This window comes from Mesoplodon mirus (genome assembly GCF_964341445.2).
Source record: "Mesoplodon mirus genome assembly, chromosome: 3".
Lineage (NCBI taxonomy): Eukaryota > Metazoa > Chordata > Mammalia > Artiodactyla > Ziphiidae > Mesoplodon > Mesoplodon mirus.
In genome coordinates, this window is record NC_138978.1 from 156,494,041 (window position 1) to 156,508,610 (window position 14,570).

Consider the following 14,570-nt stretch of genomic DNA (forward strand, 5'->3'; position numbering starts at 1 on the left):
CTAGAAGAACTAAAGATGAATCAAGCATCGATTAAAAACACAATAAATGAAATGAAAAATACTCTAGATGGGATCAATAGCAGAATAAGTGAGGCAGAAGAACGGATAAGTGAGGTGGAAGATAAAATAGTGGAAATAACTGATGCAGAGCAAAATAAAGAAAAAAGAATGAAAAGAACAGAGGACAGTCTCAGAGACCTCTGGGACAACATTAAACATACCAACATTCGAATTATAGGGGTTCCAGAAGAAGAAGAGAAAAAGAAAGGGACTGAGAAAATATTTGAAGAGATTATAGTTGAAAACTTCCCTAATATGGGAAAGGAAATAGTTAATCAAGTCCAGGAGGCACAGAGAGTCCCAAACAGAATAAATCCAAAGAGAAATACGCCAAGACACATATTAATCAAACTGTCAAAAATTAAACACAAAGAAATCATATTAAAAGCAGCAAGGGAAAAACAACAAATAACACACAAGGGAATCCCCATCAGGTGAACAGCTGATCTCTCAGCAGAGACTCTACAAGCCAGAAGGGAGTGGCAGGACATAATTAAAGTGATGAAGGAGAGAAACCTGCAACCAAGATTACTCTACCCAGCAAGGATCTCATTCAGGTTTGATGGAGAAATTAAAACCTTTACAGACAAGCAAAAGCTGAGAGAGTTCAGCACCACCAAACCAGCTTTACAACAAATGCTAAAGGAACTTCTCTAGGCAAGAAACACAAGAGAAGGAATATACCTACAATAACGAACCCAAAGCAATTAAGGAAATGGGAATAGGAACATACATATCAATAATTACCTTAAATGTAAATGGACTAAATGCTCCCACCAAAAGACACAGAGTGGCTGAATGGATACAAAAACAAGACCCATATATATGCTGTCTACAAGAGACCCACTTCAGACCTAGAGACACATACAGATTGAAAGTAAGGGGATGGAAAAAGATATTCCATGCAAATGGAAATCAAAAGAAAGCTGGAGTAGCAATTCTCATATCAGAAAAAATAGACTTTAAAATAAAGACTATTAGAAGAGACAAAGAAGGACACTACATAACGATAAAGGGATCGATCCAAGAAGAAGATATAACAATTGTAAATACTTATGCACCCAACATAGGAGCACCTCAATACATAAGGCAAATACTAACAGCCATAAAAGGGGAAATCGACAGTAACACAATCACAGTAGGGGACTTTAACACCCCACTTTCACCAATGGACAGATCATCCAAAATGAAAATAAATAAGGAAACACAAGCTTTAAATGATACATTAAACAAGATGGACTTAGTTGATATTTATAGGACATTCCACCCAAAAACAACAGAATACACATTTTTCTCAAGTGCTCATGGAACATTCTCCAGGATAGATCATATCTTGGGTCACAAATCAAGCCTTGGTAAATTTAAGAAAATTGAAATTGTATCAAGTATCCTTTCCGACCACAATGCTATGAGACTAGACATCAATTACAGGAAAAGATCTGTAAAAAATACAAACACATGGAGGCTAAACAATACACTACTCAATAACGAAGTGATAACTGAAGAAATCAAAGAGGAAATTAAAAAATACCTAGAAACAAATGACAATGGAGACACGACGACCCAAAACCTATGGGACGCAGCAAAAGCAGTTCTAAGGGGGAAGTTTATAGCAATACAATCCCATCTTAAGAAACAGGAAACATTTCGAGTAAACAACCTGACCCTGCACCTAAAGCAATTAGAGAAAGAAGAACAAAAAACCCCCAAAGTTAGCAGAAGGAAAGAAATCATAAAGATCAGATCAGAAATAAATGAAAAAGAAATGAAGGAAACGATAGCAAAGATCAACCAAACTAAAAGCTGGTTCTTTGAGAAGATAAACAAAATTGACAAACCATTAGCCAGACTCATCAAGAAAAGAAGGGAGAAGACTCAAATCAATAGAATTAGAAATGAAAAAGGAGAAGTAACAACTGACACTGCAGAAATACAAAAGATCATGAGAGATTACTATAAGCAACTCTGTGCCAATAAAATGGACAACCTGGAAGAAATGGACAAATTCTTAGAAATGCACAACCTGCCAAGACTGACGCAGGAAGAAATAGAAAATATGAATAGACCAATCACAAGCACTGAAATTGAAACTGTGATTAAAAATCTTCCAACAAACAAAAGTCCAGGACCAGATGGCTTCACAGGCGAATTCTATCAAACATTTAGAGAAGAGCTAACACCCATCCTTCTCAAACTCTTCCAAACAATATCAGAGGAAGGAACACTCCCAAACTCATTCTACGAGGCCACCATCACCTTGATACCAAAACCAGGCAAGGATGTCACAAAGAAAGAAAACTACAGGCCAATATCACTGATGAACATAGATGCAAAAATCCTCAACAAAATACTAGCAAACAGAATCCAACAGCACATTAAAAGGATCATACACCATGATCAAGTGGGGTTTATTCCAGGAATGCAAGGATTCTTCAATATACGCAAATCAATCAATGTGATACACCATATTAACAAGTTGAAGGAGAAAAACCATATGATCATCTCAATAGATGCAGAGAAAGCTTTCGACAAAATTCAACACCTATTTATGATAAAAACCCTGCAGAAAGTAGGCATAGAGGGAACTTTCCTCAACATAATAAAGGCCCTATATGACAAACCCACAGCCAACATTGTCCTCAATGGTGAAAAACTGAAACCATTTCCACTAAGATCAGGAACAAGACAAGGCTGCCCACTCTCACCACTCTTATTCAACATAGTTTTGGAAGTTTTAGCCACAGCAATCAGAGAAGAAAAGGAAATAAAAGGAATCCAAATTGGAAAAGAAGTAAAGCTGTCACTGTTTGCAGATGACATGATACTATACATAGAGAATCCTAAAGATGCTACCGAAAAACTACTAGAGCTAATCAATGAATTTGGTAAAGTAGCAGGATACAAAATTAATGTACAGAAATCTCTGGCATTCCTGTACACTAATGATGAAAAATCTGAAAATGAAATCAAGAAAACACTCCCATTTACCATTGCAACAAAAAGAATAAAATATCTAGGAATAAACCTACCTAAGGAGACAAAAGACCTATATGCAGAAAATTATAAGACACTGATGAAAGAAATTAAAGATGATACAAATAGATGGAGAGATATACCATGCTCCTGGATTGGAAGAATCAATATTGTGAAAATGACTCTACTACCCAAAGCAATCTACAGATTCAATGCAATCCCTATCAAACTACCACTGGCATTTTTCACAGAACTAGAACAAAAAATTTCAAAATTTGTTTGGAAAAACAAAAGACCCCGAATAGCCAAAGCAATCTTGAGAACGAAAAACGGAGCTGGAGGAATCAGGCTCCCTGACTTCAGACTATACTACAAAGCTACAGTAATTAAGACAGTGTGGTACTGGCATAAAAACAGAAAGGTAGATCAGTGGATCAGGATAGAAAGCCCAGAGATAAACCCACGCACATATGGCCAACTTATCTTTGATAAAGGAGGCAGGAATGTACAGTGGAGAAAGGACAGCCTCTTCAATAAGTGGTGCTGGGAAAACTGGACAGGGACATGTAAAAGTATGAGATTAGATCATTCCCTAACACCATACACAAAAATAAGCTCAAAATGGATTAAAGACCTAAATGTAAGGCCAGAAACTCTCAAACTCTTAGAGGAAAACATAGGTAGAACACTCTATGACATAAATCACAGCAAGATCCTTTTGGACCCACCTCCTAGAGAAATGGAAATAAAAACAAAGATAAACAAATGGGACCTAATGAAACTTAAAAGCTTTTGCACAGCAAAGGAAACCATAAACAAGACCAAAAGACAATCCTCAGAATGGGAGAAAATATTTGCAAATGAAGCAACTGACAAAGGATTAATCTCCAAAATTTATATGCAGCTCAATAGCAAAAAAACAAACAACCCAATCCAAAAATGGGCAGAAGACTTAAATAGGCATTTCTCCAAAGAAGATATACAGACTGCCAACAAACACATGGAAGAATGCTCAACATCATTAATCATTAGAGAAATGCAAATCAAAACTACAATGAGATATCATCTCACACCAGTCAGAATGGCCATCATCAAGAAATCTAGAAACAATAAATGCTGGAGAGGGTGTGGAGAAAAGGGAACACTCTTGCACTGCTGGTGGGAATGTGAATTGGTACAGCCACTATGGAGAACAGTATGGAGGTTCCTTAAAAAACTAAAAATAGAACTACCATATGACCCAGCAATCCCACTACTAGGCATATACCCTGAGAAAACCATAATTCAAAAAGAGACATGTACCAAAATGTTCATTGCAGCTCTATTCACAATAGCCCGGAGCTGGAAACAACCTAAGTGTCCATCATTGGATGAATGGATAAAGAAGATGTGGCACATATATACAATGGAATATTACTCAGCCATAAAAAGAAACGAAACTGAGCTATTTGTAATGAGGTGGATAGACCTAGAGTCTGTCATACAGAGTGAAGTAAGTCAGAAAGAGAAAGACAAATACTGTATGCTAACACATATATATGAAATTAAAAAAAAAAATGTCATGAAGAACCTAGGGGTAAAACGGGAATAAAGACACAGACCTACTTGAGAATGGACTTGAGGATATGGGGAGGGGGAAGGGTAAGCTGTGACAAAGCAAAAGAGAGGCATGGACATATATACACTACCAAACGTAAGGTAGATAGCTAGTGGGAAGCAGCCGCAGAGCACAGGGAGATCAGCTCGGTGCTTTGTGACCACCTGGAGGGGTGGGATGGGGAGGGTGGGAGGGAGGGAGATGCATGAGGGAAGGGATGTGGGAACAGATGTATATGTATGACTGATTCACTTTGTTATAAAGCAGAAACTAATAAAAAAAATGTTTAAAAAAATTGCCTAGAATTGAAATAAGTGAGCTTCCTTTGGGGATCCGTAGGTCTTTGTCTCTCTTATTACATTTATAATACCAGGCCTCTTGTTCACCTGTTCTGAAACTAAACCCAAATCAGATTTAAAAATAAGTAAGGGATTACCAAAGTGAATGTATTAAGTAAAAGCTAGTGGAAAGCCCACGAAGTGAATTTTAAAGAATAGCTGAATACAGTGGTTTAACCAATGTCCTCAGGAGTCTGTGTATTTTTCTCCATCTTTCTTTTTATTTTTCTCTATATTGGCCTCATTTTCAGACAGGCTCTCACTACATGGTGGCAAAGAAGGCTGTCAGCTTCTTTCTTGAAATTTCTGTCAAAAATCCTAGGATGAAAAAAAAAGAAAAAATAAAAACAACCAAGAACTCCTAGGATGGTTTCTCATTGACCTAACTGTGGTCACATGTCTGTTTTACTGAATAATTGCTTTGGTTAGGACAGTGAGATAACTTGATGGGCCAGGCCTAGGCCACAGGCCCACTGTATGTGCTGGAGTAGTGGGTAGGGTCATAAACTGTGAATGGGAGAAATGATTCCTCCAAATAGATGCTGGACATAGAAGGGTACATATGTCTACTGCAACCCTTCTCATACTATATTAATACAGTGTGTTTGTCTGCCTACTCACCAATTTGTGAGCCCTTTCAGGGTAGGTATAGATTATATTTTCACATATGTAACCCAAACACAAAGTATACCACATGTCAGTGTTCTTGTGAGAACTTCATGAAATAATGTATTTAAAGCCTTTAAATTATTCAGCCATAAAAAAAGAATGAAATCTTGTCATTTGTGACAACATGGATGGAAGTTTAGGGCATTATGCTAAGTGAAACAAGTAAGAGAGAAAGATAAATACCATAGATCTCACTTATACATAGAATCTATAAAACAAAACAAAATAAACAACAACAAAACAAAACAAAATAAAAGCCAAGCTCATAGCCATGTACAGAGAGCAAACTGGTGAATGTCAGAGGTGGGGGAGTGGACAAAATGGGTGAAGGGGGTCAAAAGCTACAAACTTCCAGTTATAAAATAAATAAGACACCAGAATGTAATGTACAGCATGGTGACTACAGTTAACAATATTGTATTTTATATACTTGAAAGTTGCTAAGAGAATAAGTATTTTTTTATACTTTTTAAAATTCTTTTCCATTATGGTTTATCATAGGATATTGAATATAGTTCCCTGTGTGTAGGACCTTGTTGTCTATCCATCCTAGATATATACTAGTTTGCATCTGCTAATCCCAACTCCCAACCCTTCCCTCCCCCACCTGCCCTCCCCCTTGGCAACCACATGCCTGTTCTCCATGAGACTCTTTCTGTTTTGTAGATAGGTTCATTTGTGTCATATTTTAGATTCCACATATCAGTGATATCATGGTATTTGTCTTTCTCTTTCTAACTTATTTCAGTTAGTATGATAATCGCTAGTTGTATCCATGCTGCTGCAAATGGCATTATTATTTTTTTTATGGCTGAGTAGTATTCCATTGTATATATGTACCACATCTTCTTTTATCCATTCATCTGCCAATGGACATTTAGGTTGCTTCCATGCCTTGGCTATTGTGAATAGTGCTGCTATGAACATAGGGGTGCATGTATCGTTTTTCAAATTAATTAATTAATTAATTTGGCTGCATCAGGTCTTAGCTGTGGCACTCGGGATCTTTGTTGTGTCATGCAGGATCTTTCATCGCAGCACACAGGCTCTTTGTTGCAGCACCTGGGCTTCTCTCTAGTTGTGGCACGCAGGCTCCAGAGCACATGGGCTCAGTAGTTGCAGTGCCTTGGGCTCTCTAGTTGTGGCGCAAGGGCTCTAGATCTAGCTCACGGGCTTAGTTGCCCTGCGGTATGTGGGATCTTAGTTCCCCAACCAGGGATCAAACCTGCCTCCCCTGCAATGGAAGGCGGATTCTTAACCATTGGACCACCAGGGAAGTCCCGCTAAGAGAATAAATATTAAAAGTCCTCATCATAAGAAAAAAAATTGTAACTATATATGGTAATAGATGTTGACCAGACTTATCGTGGTGATCATTTTCCAGTATATACAAATATCCAATCATTATTTTGTACACCTGAATCGTATATATTGTTGTATGCCAATTATATCTCAATAAAGCATTTATCACAAAGCCAGATATATAATAATAAATATTAGCTATCATTATTGGTATGATTTCATATACAGAGTGAAGAAGGTAGTATGAAATAAGCTTTATTTGTACAGTCAATGTACTGAAAAGGCTCATATGCATGATTTTATTTTTTTTCTTTTTTGGCCACACCTCGTGGCTTGCAGGGTCTTAGTTCCCTGACCAGGGATTGAATCTGGGCCCACAGCAGTGCAAGCTCAGAGTCCTAACCACTGGACTGCCATGGAATTCCCATCATATGCATGATTGTCATAAGAGAAAATAGTTTCACCTTCAAGTAACAGAAGAGCCATCTACAGGTGAATTAAACTTAAGAGATTTATTATCTCACATAACAGGGAGTCTAGAAACCACATGGCTATAAAGAGATGGTTAAATCTGTGGCTAAAAGAAATAATCAAAAATCCAGAGTATTTACATCTTTCAGTTTTGTCATGCTCAGAGGGTAAGCTAATTCTCTTCATGGTCACAAGAGACTGTTGAAGCTCCTAGCAGTACATCCTCACATACAAGTGGACTAAAGGCAGAAAAAAGGGATACCTCTTCCCATGGTTCTCTTTTTAAGAACAAAGAGTTTTCTCAGAATCCTCCCTGTCCCCAGCCAATTACTACTATATACCTTTGGCCAGAATGGGGTCAGAGTGAGATCACTTTGATTCTCATAGATCAAGCAAGGCTTTTTCAAAGAAGGAGGATGTGCTTTCTAACACTGTTGGGACCCTGCCTATATGGAGGGGGGTGGGGATAGAGCTATAGTGTTGGCAAAAAATGAAGTCTGCCACATGTTGTAGGCATTTGCAAAGTAATATGTGCTCACTGTTGCAATTCAATACATCAACAGTGTCTACAGTAAAATTACTATTCTCCCCTTTTGTCCCCTGACTTTATCCCTTGGTATACATACAGTTCACAGTTTGAGGGACTGGGTATGATTCTTATTTTCATTTGCTCCTACAAAATTAAGAGCATATTGGTGAGTTGGCTCCCCCAAATTGAAACATGCTATATATATTCTACGACATTTTCTTTCTAATTCATGCACATTCTTTCCATAGTATAGTGTGTCAGCTATTGATTTATTGCCTTTTACTTCCAAATCCACCCTTCTTTGCCCTGTTTTGTGATTCTGGAGCTGTTTTTTTAAACATTTCTCCTTTGACACCTGGCTCAGTTTTAGACTTTGTCAATAGAGGGTGCTGGAGGGGCACCACAAGTCCAGCAGGAGGAGGGGCTTCCCTTCCTGCATCCAGAGTGGTATTTTTGGCATGGCAGCCAGTTGATGGGCCTGGGAGAGGCCTAGTAGTTCTTGCATTATCAGCTCTGCTCATAGACACTCTGAGAAGTTTTTCTGCCACTCTGCAGGTCAGTCCTGTGGACCAGCTGTAGCTACACCCTCAGCAAGTTTCTTGCCACCAGCAGGCTGCATGTTCCTTTGGTAGCCACACCCTCTCCAGAGGTCTGAATCTGTCTTGGGAAAAGGGAGGAGAGCTCTTCTAGATTCTTCCTTCCTTCCTTCTTCGAGATTCTTTAGCCCAAGGAATAGTAAATTCTTTCTGTATTTGCTACTTCTGTACTTAGACTTTTATTTCCCCCTTTTACTAGTAAACCACCTTCTACTGGTTAACAATTTTTCATATCAAATTTTCTGTGTTCAAATTACCATTGTGGTTTCTTTTGACTGGATTCTGTCCCAGTTCACTCAACATTTATGGTTTTGTTTGAGTGTCTTATTTTAAAATTCATTATTTAATAAATATTTATTGAGAATCTACTATGTGCATATTAGTTTAGTATTAGTTTGAACATATTAGTTTAAATACTAGGAATAACATGGTGAACAAGACAAAATTCTTAATTCATGGAGTTTACAGTCTAGTGAAGAGATTCAGGTGATAAAATTTAAAAAATATAAAACTCAAGATAGTGATCAATACTATAAAGAGAATATGACTGTTTATGAGACTAGAGAGTAAAAATAAATCAGGGGATAGGAGACCGTGAGGGTAAGCATGATCAAGAAGGAATTCTCTGAGGAGGTGACATTTGAGCAGAGATCTGAATCATGGGAAGAAGTTGACAGTTTGAGAGACAGCAAACATCCATTGTGGCTGGAGCATGGTGTAAAAAGAGTAGAGTGGTAGTGTACGGGGTCAGAAGCCAGCAGATAATGCAGAACCAATTAGGTAATGAAAAGCTTAAATGTTATTCTATGTATGATGGGAAGCCATTGGAATGCCTTAAATGCAGAAGAATAAAACAATCTACTTTATGATTTAAAAAATGCCACTTTGGCTGCTGTATAAAGAATAAACTCACTGGAGTCAAGAATAGAGGTAGGTATACAAATTAGGAGGCTATAACAATCATCCACAGAGAGATATTGTTGACTTGGGCTAAAAGGGAGGAGAACAAATGTAAGATAGAGCCTACAGATGTTGCTGACTGACTATTTGTGGAGAATGAGAAGAAGTGAAAAATCAGAGATAACTCCCAGGTTGGGGGCTGAGTAAACGGTTAATGCATGTGAAAATTTGTGGGCTTTACATCAGCAGTTCTCAACATTTTTGGTCTCAGGACCCTTTTTTACTTTTAAAAATTGAGTAATTTTGAAAATGCTTTCGTTTATAGGGAATACATATATATTTATTATATTAAAATTAAAACAAAAATATTTAAAGTATGTATTTATTAATTCTTTTAAAATAAAAATAATAAATCCATGGCATGTTGGCATAAATAGCATTCCTTATGAAAAATACCATATTTTAAGAAAACTATTCTACATAACAAAAACTGTTTAGTGAGAAGAGAGGCATAGCTTTATATTTTTCAACTCTCAGTGTCTGGCTTAATAAAAGACAATTGTGAGGACTTCCCTGGTGGTCCAGTGGTTAAGACTCCACACTTCCAATGCAGGGGGCAAGGGTTCGATCCCTGATTGGGGAACTAAGATCCCACATGCTGCACTGTGCAGCCAAAGAAAAGACAATTGTATTCTTAAATCTGCTTTCTTATTCAATCTGCTGTGATATATTGTTTTAGTTACACCACATGAAAAAAACCGCACCGCACACAGATATGTAGTTAGAAAGGTGAGGGTTGTTTTAATAGCCTTTTCAGATAATTACAAATATTCTTCCTTGACCTTACACTAAACCTTAAGAAGTGTTTCTTAAAGATGATCTGCAATGTGGACTCTGAAACCATATCAAAGAACTTTTCATGCTGTTATGTTAAAATCTACTGGTCTATTTGTACTTTGAATGAATCTTTTATCTATACATGATTTTGACTTCATGAATGCCCAGAAATCCCCAGAACACACTTTGAGAACAACTGGGTAACATAACAGTATTCATTAATTTAACAAATATGTATTGAGTTGTTACCATAGATCAACCACTGTTCTGTAAACAAGAGATACAAAGAAATGATTTAACATGACCCTTTCCTTCTTACATAGTTTTAAGCAAATTATCTTTGAGGGATCTAGGCCCTATGATGATACCAACTGGGGGGACAGTTTCTTTCCCAAACGGTATTTTGTAAGCCAAAACTTTCAATTCCAAACTATACTAGGGAGTACTTACTCTACAAAAAAATAAACAACAACAACAACAAAAATAACAACAAAAACCCTGGCACTTTCTCAGGTATGCAGGTAAATGTAGGGCAGTAAAACATGTTTATACACACACTTCCTGTATTGCTTTGTCACTTCCACCATCATGATAAAATACCCATATAGATTACTAACTCTAACCTCTTCACACGTTAAAGTCAGATGTCAACATCTTGCTTTCCAAAAACTGCAGAATCTCCTGTATCACCTTGAACGTTCTTTTTTTTTCCAGATACAAATTCACAACAAATTATTACTTCATAAAGTGACCTCAGGTCAACTCCTTGAACTCTGTTTACATTAATGAAGCCAGATGATGTGAGATTAGGGGAAATCCCATATACCTTCTGTAGTTGATGACTTCTTTAGTCGTGCCAATTTTTTTTTTCTTACCTTAGTCAACAGTATGATATAATTACAATGTTCAACTACAGTACACCTTCCTAATCTGGATATGAAGATGAATAGCTTAATCAGAAAAACAGAAAAGTTGGTTTCAGGCTATAATCCTTAAAATTTAGTCATGAAAATATGGATCAAACATTAATATTCAGAAGAGAAACTGCCTGATACTGGAGAGCAGGGATTATCTTTGTGATCATATTTGCAACTACTACCTTTTCTACTTTAACTAAAGCAGATGCTACAGTAACGTTTGTCAAGTTGAAAACAAGAGGGGAGTCCAAATATAAGGAAACAGCTTCATAGCTTTAATTGAAAAGTTTAGAGATAAAAAAACTTATCTAGTGGGCTTCCCTGGTGGCGCAGTGGTTGAGAGTCCGCCTGCCGATGCAGGGGACACGGGTTCGTGCCCTGGTCCGGGAAGATTCCACATGCTGTGGGGCGGCTGGGCCCGTGAGCCATGGCCGCTGAGCCTGCGCATCCGGAGCCTGTGCTCCGCAACGGGAGTGGCCACAACAGTGAGAGGCCCGCGTACCGCCAAGAAAAAAAAAAAACTTATCTAGCAAGAAATTACACTAAAGATGGAAATGACATGAAATTGCTAGTCTTATTAAAGGATAATCTTTAATAAACCTTTGAAAAATAATTTCAGTTCTTCCTATTTAAAATGAGAGAAGCAATACCTTCCAGCTCCAGCTGTTAAAGGACTAAATGAGATATTGGATATAGAGCACCCAGTGCAGTTCTGGCTCATCCTGGGACTTGACTAATGTTAATACCTTTCCTTTCCTTCTTTCTGAACCTCCTTTGTAAGGATAATCCTTGGAATAAACTCTTCTTGATTGACTAGAACAAAATATTAAACATAACCATGCTATTAATGAATCTAAACTTTTTTGAAATGTTTTTCTCTATGTTTTTAAAAGCAGGAGTTTTGTAGCAGCATCTCTTTCCCCAGTGAATATTTACTGAGCATCTACTACATGCCAGGTGCTGCCAGGTCCTGGAGAGATGGCTTTGAACATGTCCAACACAGCCTCTGAGTCTCATGAGGAAGACAAGCATCCACCAAATAATTATGCAAATAATTAATTATAATTATCCCTATTTCTTATCTTTTCTCCTTAATTCTTCTCACTGAGTAACAAACAATATACTTGGCCTACTTACCTAGTTTATTGTCTCTCTTCCCCACTAGAATATGTTTTATTCCCTGTTGAGTCCATCAAGATTAGTACTTGACACACAATGGACATTTAATGAATATTTGTTGAAAGAAATGTATGAATTATAATTTTAATAATCACTTTGAAAAAGTTAAGGATGCTATGTGAGCCTATAATGTGGAGGGAGGTTAACCTTGTGTTTCATATCAAGGATAAAAGAAAGAGGTTTCACTGTATATGAAAGAGGAATAAAAGGACTAGTCATATAGAGATATAAGAAGGTAATTGATGTCTTCAGTTTGAGAAGCCATAAGAAACTTGCTTAAGTGCTGAAGTTGAGTTTAGAACATAGAGATTCAGAATGAGTGAAAAAGTTTATAACTTAGCACTGGTATGAAAAACTGAAAAGGAAAGGTATAAGTAACTCATTAAACATTCAGAGGAAGATATAAATTCTGTATGTTACTTTGAAAGGATCATACCCTCTAATGATGCAAGTAGTGAAAGAAGAAGACAAGCCCATTTGACCATTATTTTAATTAAAAACTTATTTTTAACAGGCTAAATACATAGTTGAAGCAATTTCTTAAATATCTATCTTGGGGGAAAAGATGAACCCTTTGGCCCAAGGAAGTCAACAGTAAGCGGATAGCTCCCTAAGCTGTTTGTATAGCACCTGAGAGTCAATAGTGAATTTTTATAGGGCTGCTCTTAAAACAGAAATTAATGCTAAACACATACATTACTATACCTAGTCTGTGTGAATCTCAAGAAAAGTACACAAAGGAAACCGGGGACAAACAGGAATGTGTTACTTTCTCTAAAAGTTCTAAGGAAGTAATGTTCAAAAACACATCTGCCTCTTAATGTCTCCAAAGGGAAATTTTCACATATAACAATCCACCCTGTTATTGAGAATTTTATTAAATTCTGATACGAGGCTGTGTCTATATAATTAATCAAAATCTATATAAATTTTTGAAATATGAGAAAGGCTCCCTTCTAATAAATTCATTTAGCTGAGAGCATTATTTATTGTATAATGCATCACAGCTGATTCATCATTTAAGCCCTTATGGTAAATATAAAGGACAGAGTTCTATAATTTCAACATAAACACAGCATATTCTTTGTGTAGTCAAACTTGTCAAAGAAAAGGAGAAACTAGGGCTTCCCTGGTGGCGCAGTGTTTGAGAGTCCGCCTGCCGATGCTGGGGACACGGGTTCGTGCCCCGGTCCGGGAAGATCCCACATGCCACGGGGCGGCTGGGCCCGTGAGCCATAGCTGCTGAGTCTGCGAGAGAGGCTGGCAACAGTGAGAGGCCCGCGTACCACAAAAAAAAAAAAAGAGAGAGAGACTATTAATTCTTTTTATTTGTTTGCTTCTGTAAATAGTCTTTTGAATTACATCAGAAGATCTTGGAAATTAACAAGATATGTGTCTGACGCCACGGATGGATGGGACAAACAGAAAACTAGTTGACACCGAGGCTTATTCTTTGTGCAAATGATCAAACAAAAGTAAAAAGCTTTGCATCTAACATTATGTCTATTTACTGTGAATGTAAAATTTTCTCTTCTTCTTTTAGTCTAGACCAGAAAATTATTTACATGGAAGGAGAAACCATTTAACTTATACTTGGGCCATCCTCTGCAAGGTTAAGAAAATAAGAATAATTAAAATAACATTAAATAACATTTACTGAACACTTATTACATATCAGCACTTGTGCCAAGCCTCATATTATTGACTTTTCACAGAAATTCTTTGAAATGGGTAGAATTATCATAAACCCACAATTTTTTATTTGATCTTAATTAAAATTCATCAAAGAGCACAAATTTTAATAATATGAATTTTGTCAGATTGAGAAACTAGACTATGAAACTTAAAAATTAAAATTATAATGCACTGAACTAGCTGTGATAATCTTCTTGTATAAATACAGGTAAAAGCTAGAAGATATTTAGATGACTGATACTTTGAAAACCTAAGAATATAAACATTTTAGCCAGTCTAGAGGTGGAAGTTCTTTCTTATGAGATTATACTTATCTTGATTATCATAAAAAAGAGTAGTTTATTCATATGAGATTCTTTTGAAAGTGTTAGTTATTAACTAACATTGAGACTATTAATACTTGTTTAATTTCTTACCTACTTTTTTGTTGTTGTTTGTTTGTTTGTTTGTTTGGCCATGCTGCGCAGCTTGTGGGATCTTAGTTCCCCAACCAGGGACTGAATCCGG